This window comes from Notolepis coatsorum (genome assembly GCF_963971535.1).
Source record: "Notolepis coatsorum genome assembly, chromosome: 16".
NCBI lineage: Eukaryota > Metazoa > Chordata > Actinopteri > Aulopiformes > Paralepididae > Notolepis > Notolepis coatsorum.
In genome coordinates this window covers 47,782,240-47,792,226 of record NC_140180.1, presented here as the reverse complement: position 1 = coordinate 47,792,226, position 9,987 = coordinate 47,782,240, and positions in this window count along the sequence as shown.

Below are 9,987 nucleotides of genomic sequence, written 5' to 3'. Positions count from 1 at the left end.
AGTTTCTACGTCAAATGTACTCTCTTTTCTGGACTCTTTTTGTATCACAAACAGTACTGTATTTGCAAATCTGGTATGTCATAAATGTATAGATGTAGCAGTACTGTCTATCTGTGTCATGTGTGTCATATATGTTATGATGAATTGAAAATGGGGGACCCTGATGTAAACAAGACGAAATTCTTTCTCTGGTCTGCATCCCCTTATGTAATTGAGCTGTACTGTACTGTACCCATTCTGCAATCTGTTAATAAAGTTTTCAATCAATCAATCAATCAATCAAACAAAGGTCTGTCCCATTGTATACCAATCAATGGGATACATTGCATGTTGACCTGCATTCTTTCAAATGTATATAATTAATCATTAAAACAGATGTGTAACAAATAAGAAATACAAATTCCACAGAAGGCATTAAATTATTATTATTTTCAATCATTTCACAATAATTGCATAATTGTGTTTGAATATCTGAGTAATTATTTGTCCAAAATAGCTGGTTCAGATATCGTTAATCCAGCTGCCCTGTGATCAGATGAATCCATATTATTTATTTTTCCGACATCAAATGCGTAATTTCTTATCGTACAAATATTGTCATATTTATTTTAATTATGATTAAGTAATTAATTCCAAGGAGGCCTGTAGCGTTGACGTGAAGGAATCACTATGAGAACACAGTCTGTCAAGTTATAATAACATTTTAAATTAGTCAATCAATCATGAGATTTGATCGTGGGCTGAGAGCATATTTAAGTGTGCTCCTCAGCACTCTTAAATCTGCTCTCAGCCACGATCAAATACGATCTCAGGAACGTTTGGGGACTCCCACTCCCAGCCCTAATATGTCTTAAATGGGCCGAAATCTGGCTAAGACGGAATATTTTGTCGTAACTTCGTTCGGGAATGAGACCCAAAGTGTATATTTGCAGCACTACGTTTGTTTACCGATGTTTTTAAGATTTTCCGAAAATACGAATTTATCGAAAAAAATGCTAATTATATCTATCTTTTATCATAAAACCGTGAGAAAATAACTAAATCCAGATGTAACACTGCCATTGGAAAGGTGAGCTTTTTCCCTATCCATAGATGTATGATTTGACCATAATAAGGTAATTTATAGTTCATAATTAAATTTTTAATGTATAATTCAAATGGATTATAATTTATTACTCTATCTACAAATCCTTCTGTTTAATCATCTTCCCTTTATTCATTTCCTTAGATTTTTTGTACACTTGATCTCAAGAAGGTGGTGAATGAGCTCAGTGAGCAAGCTCGAAGGCTGCACGATAAGTAACATGTTGTTATTCACAGGCAAAAATGCAAAATAAATCATCATTTATATTCTCCTTTGTTTCATCACAATTTACTCAAGCCTAGTATAACAGACACAATATTTCTGACACTGGGAATACATTCCCCCAGGTCCATACATACCAAGAACATGCAAATTGACCTTGTAGAAGTGAATCAATCTTCCATTTACTTGGGCATGTACCTTTAGGTGAACATTCTGAAAATAGGGCTAGAGGTTAGAGTGAATTCTGTTTAGGGGTGAAATTAAGCATTGTCTAGAAGTAGAAATATTTCAGAAAGTATTATTTTGATTCCAAAACTATTTTAAAATAACCTGCTCAGGATACGATGTTGTGTGAGTAGGTCTTATAATTTTGATAACACTAACATAATTTTTCAGTTTTAATCCTCACACGTGTAAAATTGTGCGTTGTATTGTTAACTTGTACATTTTTGGGGGGTGAAAATCCATCCAGCAATCAGCAAAGAATTATGCTTTTTTTAGATGGCTCCTCAAAAAAGACACTAATGTGCTACTTGAGAAGCCCTTAAGTTCCGTGATACAGTAATGTGAGCTGACAGCCTGGAGACAGCAGGGACAGTGAGGGTTAACTGATGGCACAAGGACATCTGTCCAACATAGAAAATTACCCCACAATGGCCACCCATCTAGAGAGAGACCCGCCCCCCAAATTGATTTATCTTTCTCCTGTTGATTAGGCTGCCTGCCATGATTAAATGCGTCTAGTGGCTCTATTCATGGATTTAATTACCATATTTCTCATGGATCACTGGTGGGGGACACATTTCAATGCTTAGTGACATTCTAATCAAAGTCATTGTCACTATTAACACACAACTCTGAATGAATGGGTATCATGTGGAGCTTAGGTCAAGAATGACTAATTTACCCCTAGTTGATTAGGCAGCTGAAGTAATGCCACAGCTTTATAGAAAAAGCAGTCCAATGGTAATGGTAATGGTAATTTATGGTAGCAATTGTCCCCCAGCACAAAAGTGAGACCATGGTGATACATGACATTTACCATGGTAAATTATTTGTACAATTATTTCGCCAGTACCATGATAACACTGATGTTCATGATACTAAAATGCAGAGGTGTGGACTCGAGTCACATGAGTCAGACTCGAGTCACGAATTTGATGACTTAGGACTTAACTTGACCAAAACAAAAAATACTTTGACTTCGACTTTGACTTTAACATCAATGACCGTGACTTCACTTGGACTTGAGCCTTTTGACTTGACAAGTCTTGATACATTCCCCCATGCCCAACGATTAAAAATTATGTTATTAAATGTGTTATGAATTAATTCATTTCAGGCGAATATACACTTCATTCGCGCAGCCGGTGTTATATTTTCCCTAACAGAGTTGCACTTCCGCGTTCGTCCTGTCACCTGCAGAGATTGTGGGCGTGTTTTATTCTTTCTTTGTTTACTTGAGACTGTCAATGGCGGCGCCCAGCGGCCAGCGTTACACATGATATCCTCATTATTTCTCTTTTGTTGAGCACAAAGAAAATAACGTTTTAGTTAAATGTAAATTGTGTCTTGGCTACTGCCCACTTTGTGTGAAAACTTCCGACAGCATCCAATCAATTTGCGCGAGAGAAGAAGTGACGTCACAAACGTTAATAACGACAGATTCAGTGGAAAATTATACCAAAGATTACTTCGTTTGCTTATAAAAACTACGTGGTGGTGGTCAACAAAAAACGAATTGCAGGATGCAAAACGTGCGGCTTGAAAATCACAGATGGAGAAGCAACAACTTCATTTGAAGCTGCACAAATCGGTAAGTAACTCGGCTTGCTATTGATTGATTGATTGCAAACGTTATTAACAGATTCCAGAATGGGTACAGTACAGTCCGGCTCAATACACACAATTGTTAAGGAGATGCAGACCAGAGAAAGACTTTCGTCTTGTTTACATCAGGGTCCCCCATTTTCAATTCATCATAACATATATGACACACACAACATACAGATAGACAGTACTGCTACATCTATACATTTATGACATACCAGATTTACAAATACAGTACTGTTTGTGATACAAAAATAATCTAAAAAGAGAGTACATTTGACATAGAAACTGTACATTGGAGGAGGTTGGGTAGGTGGGGTGGGGGGGACTGTACATTGGAGGTGGTTGGGTGGGTGGGTGGGGGGGGGGGTTAGGTAGGCGGGGTGGGGGAAACTGTACAACTGTACAAGCAAAACTGTACATTGGAATTCACTAAACCATACTTGGTTCTAAGAAGAGTGTCTTGTGTATTCTTGGGTTAGGTAATTTACTGTACATTGGAGGGGGTTGGGGTAGGACATTTACAGGGGCCAGTTTCGAATTGCAGTCTCCCGTAGGTGTTCTTTGAGAGTGGTTTTGAAAGTGGGTAGTGATTCACATTCCTTTACAGCTGTGGGTAGGGCATTCCACATTGATGTGGCATAATTGCTAAACGTATTTAGTCCCTTGTTTGAGCCGAATCTGGGTTTAACATGATTTGTGGAGCTCCCTCTGGTGTTGTGGTTGTGGTATTCACTGACCTTTGGGAAGTATTTTGACATGTACATGGGTATCTTAGTGTATCTTGTAGTCCAGGCCCATTGCAAGTTGCTGTACTCTGTCTTCTACTCTAAGCCATCCTAGGTAGTCAAAGTGGGCAGGGGTGAGGTGGGTTCTAGGAGTAAGGTCAAGTAGTAGTCTGACCAGTTTGTTTTGTGATGTTTGTAATCTTGTTTTTAGCGCCTTTGAGGTACTTTGGTACCATGAGGTGCAAGCATAGTCGTAGTACCCTTGAATGAGTGCTCCTGCCAGAGTCTTCAGGGTATTCTTGTTTACCAGAGAGGAGATCCGGTGTTAACAGAACTCAATAATGTGGTCAAGAGTCATGGTTTCTATCTTGTGCCTGAACTGGCGTGGCTTCTTTTATTCACATGTAAGCAGCAGTAGTACAACTCTTCTCTCTCTGAGAGACATTGGGGGAGAGAACAAAAGGGGTGGATACCTTTCCTTTTATAGTTGCCATAAGGTAGGGTACCTGGGTGGCTCTGCCTAGAGCGCCCTCTGGTGGGAGCAGATATATATATACAACTAGACCATCACTGGTGGAGACAATCACATATGCAGGTAAACAGTTACCAGTGTAAACAGTCATATTGCACAGTTAGACAGTTACTAACAATCCTATACAGAACCTCTGATCTCAACACTCCCACTTTTTAGCATACTGGCTGACTTCTTGGAAAACATTTTAACAAAGGAAATAATATATAAACCCAAAAACATCCATATGGTATGACATTCAATATCTTCACATTAAACATGGGTTAACAAAGGAAATAATATATAAACCCAAAAACATCCATATGGTATGACATTCAATATCTTCACATTAAACATGACCTTTACAAACCCTGTCAGTTTTCATTTGAAAACAGGTTCCCTCATAGTATCTATTACTCTGTTGTCCGTTGGACAGTAAACCGGTGTCATTCTTTCTTATCTGATGGCATACCTGATGAGATGATATTATTTATAATGGCATGTTTACATCTATATTGACACCTTAGGTTCCTAGTAATCACAGTGGTCCCCTGGTTGTCCTTATAAACAACAGTCTCCATATATACACAATGTTCATCATTTTAAACGGTTTTGGCAGAACGCCCATTCTTCAAAAACACCATATTTGGTATAGAGGATATGTTTCAATTACCTACTGCATCTTGAACAATACATTCATAACCTTATCTTCATCACTTCGAGCAATTGCTCTAGATAAACACATTTTACATTGTCGTAGCTAGAAACATATACTCAGCTTCACAGGCTGATAGTATCCCTGTAGGCCCTAAGCCATTAAACCTTTGTCGTCTTTTCTGAAACACTGCTGTCCGTCTGCAGCACCTCTGTGATAACGAAAAACATATTTTTGACGTAGTTTAATTATTCTCTGTGGGGCAAGTGGTACCCTTACTCCGTCTGTGGGATTTCTGTATCTCGGTTGGGTAAACTTCTCCGTTTTGCACATTGCACAATTTTTGTCAGGTCTACGCTTCTCCGCCTCAATGTGCAGTTTCAGTAAATCCTCGTAATTACAATGACCCATAATCTCGTGCCATGTCTGAATATCGTGACTGGCCGTCCCGCTACACACATCATCATTATTGTTACACTGGTCGTAGTCATTACACTCCGTTTTCAGATAAAATACTCTCTGGTACATCTTTATGTCAAACCGGGTACCGTCAGGTTCTACAAGGACATTTTTACCTTTATCGAAGAATACCTTGGCGCCGCTTGCAGTAGCAGCTATTACAGAGAATAGTCCTTGTGGGAACGATGGTACATATAGAGCGTTCTTTAGCGTCACCGTACGCCAGCGCCCCCTGCTGTCCGTGAGGCATACCTGTGCATCTCCCCTCTCTTGTGCCAATCCGTAGATGCCTCTACCGTCCGCCAGCTCCATGCAGTGCCTCTCCGAGTGGAAAGTGTCGTCAAAGTTCTTGAACCGACTCCTGTCGTTGATGACATGGGACGACGCGCCCGTGTCCACGATCAGTCTCCTTCTCTGGGCCCGCTGCATCTGGGCCGGTCCTCACGTCGATCGTCGCCGCCATCGATTCTCCGGGCGTCATCTTGATTCATCTCACATCGATAGTCATCGCCGTCGTATCCACTGTCGTCATCCTGTCCACAGCCGTTATCTTGTCCGTAGCCGCCATTCCGTCTGTGGCTTTAGTCTCGCCTGTAGTCGCCATTTTGTCCGTGGCTTCTGTCTCGTTCATGGCCGTGTCTCGTCCGTAGCTGCCATCTTGTCCATGCGCGTATTGCGCGCTCTGGTTGTGTTTGTTCATGCACACTCTGTCTGTGTGCCCCGTGGATTTGCAGAAGCTACACCAGACAGTCTTTGTGCATTCGCTTCTCCGATGGCCTTTATCTCCGCATCGCCAACACGCCAGGTCCGTCGTGGTCCTGGTTCTCTCTCTTGGCATCACTCGAGCCTTTAGCACCCTCTCCCCCTCCTCTGCGGCGGCTGGGTGGGTGTCTTCTGAGGCCTCGAAGTTCCTTAACTTAGCCTTGAACTGTCCCAACGTAATGTCTGTTGAACCGTGTGTTATCAGGAGTGTGAACGGTTTGTACAGCTCCGGTAGTCCTCTCATCGCCATCATTAGCCCATCGCTCTGTGCTTCTCCGGCACTCCTCAATGGCGTCGTGATTTGCTCCGCTCTGTTGACGTATTCGTCACAGTTTCGGTGGTCCCCTTCCTCAGGCCCGTTAGTGCTGTGTAGAGGGCCACGACTCTGGGTCTTCCTCGGCCGATGAAATACTCTCTCAGTACCGCCAGGCTTTCTCGGCCTCTGTCTTTAGTGTTGCGGAATATCAGCCCCAGGCTGGTGTCGTCAAGCATCGGCGCTAACTCACAGTATGCGCTAGTATTCCGCTAGTCGTCCAGGGCTTGCTCTTCCGCTGTCAGTTCTCCGGTGGGGGCCCCCAGGATCGTCTCCTTCAGCCCCGCCCTGTGCATGCAGCACAGCATGCGCTCTTCCCAGAGCTCGTAGTTCTCTGCTTTTCCATTGAATGTCGGCCACTTGTCTCTTCTTTTGTTTTCCATCTTCTTCGTTAATGGTATGCTTAGCTTTTACTCTTGTTGGCCTAGCGACTAGCCACACGGTGCTCACGGTGCTATCCTAACCTATAACTTCAGCTAAGCTTGCTACAGTACCTCCACTATTTCGCCCCGGCGTTATCTGGGCCCATAACCTGTTAACAGAACTCAACTTAGGGCAACAATAATGTGGTCAAGAGGCATGGTTTATATCTTGTGCCTGAACTGGCATGGCTTATTTTATTCACATGTAAGCAGCAGTAGTACAACTCTTCTCTCTCTGAGAGACATTGGGGGAGAGAACGAAAGGGGTGGATACCCTTCCTTTTATAGTTGCCATAAGGTAGGGTACTTGGGTGGCTCCGCCTAGAGCGCCCTCTGGTGGGAGCAGATATATATATACAACTAGACCATCACTGGTGGAGACAATCACATATGCAGGTAAACAGTTACCAGTGTAAACAGTCATATTGCACAGTTACTAACAATCCTATACAGAGCCTCTGATCTCAACATCCGGTACAAGAATGTAGTTTGTTAGTTGACTTTTTTGATTACATTGGTATTGTGAACATTTAGCAACCATCCGATTTGAAATCAGTTTAAAAATGGCGGAGCTGTCGCAAGAATAAAAAACCAACTACATACAGTAGATTTCATTCTCGGTTCTTCCTGCACGCCTGGTGATACTAAATCCAAATTGAACTCTGCCATTGGAAAGAGTAGATTTGGCCCGATCCATAGTGTGCAAGTTGGCTATAATAAGGTCATTTATAGGCCTCATATTCTATATTCTATAATAATATTTCAAATTGCATGGGTGTGGATGGCAGAATTCAGTACTGTATCTACTGTACAAAACATTCTGTTTAATCATCTTCCTTAGATCTTTTGTACACGTGATCTCAAGAAGGTACTGAACGAGCTCAGTGGCAGTTTTTTATGTCTGGTCATTTTTAGCATGGTGTTATTCACTGTCAAAGATGCAAAGAAAAATCATAATTCATATTCTCCTTTGTTTCATCACAATGTAAGCAAGCCTAGTAATAGACACAATATTTCTGACACTGGGAATACATTCACTGAGGTCCATAGATGTCCCTAGATACAAGATACAAGAACATGCAAATGGACTTGTAGAAGTAGAGCAATCTTCCATTTACTTAGGAATGTATTTTAGACGGATACTCTTGAAGTAGTAAGAGTACTGTAGTCAGCTCACAGCAGATCCGGCCAGGCAGCTCCACAGGAGCAGGTGATAAATGAAATATATGTCCCGCGAACAGAACAAAAGCCTAGGGATCAGCAGCATGAACCATTTCTATCCCGTATCAGTGTTATCATTATCCAATTACATAGCTGATTGGACTTGAATCTCATTCCACAGTCATTCTCCTTGAGATCATGCTGTGCCAGATTTACTCTGTAACAAGCAACACAAACATTAGAGGTAGACTAGGTAGGTGAGTGACCAGCATTCAAATGCAGAATGGTATGAGTCCATCCATTTCTAGTAAAGATAGTAGAGTTTGGGTACTTTAAAGTGGTGTGTCGTATTTACACTTGATTTGGATCAACCCTGAGTACAGGTGGGGCTCGGTGGGAGTTCTTCATCTAAAAAGGATTTAAAGGTCTCCTATCTTATAAATGGCCTTTTCCAGTGGTTTGCATTGTTTTCTAGCAATGTGGGGTTGTACCAACACTGACTAGGTGTGAAATTCTCATTCAGGCGCATTCCTCCAGTTCAGCTAAGACAAGATCCTCCCCCACTAAACCAAGCCATTCTGAATATAGCGGATCTGTGACATGTAAGAATTCTGATCTGCGTAACCTCAGCTCCTTCTGTGGTTGTAGCCACCGCCCACAATCAACAATTCGAGGAAGTTAGCGATCTATCCTCAGCTCTCTCCCCCTGCTTTTTACACACACTATAGCGACTCGAGCACACACGCGCGTCGTGGTTTCCCTGTCAGACAGCACTTCCTCAAAAGAGAGAGAGGGAGAGAGAGAGAGGCTCATACGGTGCGAGTCGGAGCGATCTCTCCTCAGCTCTACCCCGGCTTTTTACACACACTCGCGACTCGAGCACACATGCACACACGCTCGTCCCGCACTCTGTGCTCTCTCTCTCTCTCTCTCTCTCTCTCTCTCTCTCTCTCTCTCTCTCTCTCTCTCTCTCTCTCTCTCTCTCTCTCTCTCTCTCTCCCCCCCAAAGGTATCTGCCAGTGCAGGTGGTTGACTGTCACTCAAAGCGCATTGCGAGTATGGGCGGAGCCCAGCCGAAAACAGCTTGGATTTTGTAAGGTGAGAAAGTGGTGCACCAAAGTACTTCATTAAAAATACAAAACAATGAATTTTATTGAAAAAAACCTTACAGATGTGTTCCATAGGCTCACAGGAATAGTGTAAAATTGCCCAAATAGTGAAAGAACGTGACACAGTGACAGAGAAGAGGACATCCAGAGCTCTCAATGAGCGTTGAATTTTTTTTAAACTACACTTCCCAACGGCTTCTAGCTGCCTTCAAGCAAATGACTAGTGTATGCATTTTTTTATTTTCTCTTATTACTCTGGATTATATACCACAAAACTGAAAGTTATTGGCATATATTGAACGCAGTTAGTTTGTCTCCCCTATTGTGAACATTTAGCAACCATCCGATTTTAAATCAGTTTAAAAATTACTGAGCTGTCGCAAGAATAAAAAACCGACTGTACATACAGTAGATTTCATTCTCAGTTATTCATGCACGCCTGGTGATACTACATCTAAATTGAACTCTGCTATTGGAAAGAGTAGATTTGGCCCGATCCATAGTGTGCAAGTTGGCTATAATAAGGTCATTTATAGGCCTCATATTCTATATTCTATAATAATATTTCAAATTGCATGGGCCCGGATGGCAGAATTCAGTACTGTATCTACAAAACATTCTGTTTAATCATCTTCCTTAGATCTTTTGTACACGTGATCTCAAGAAGGTACTGAACGAGCTCAGTGGCAGTTTTTTATGTCTGGTCATTTTTAGCATGGTGTTATTCACTG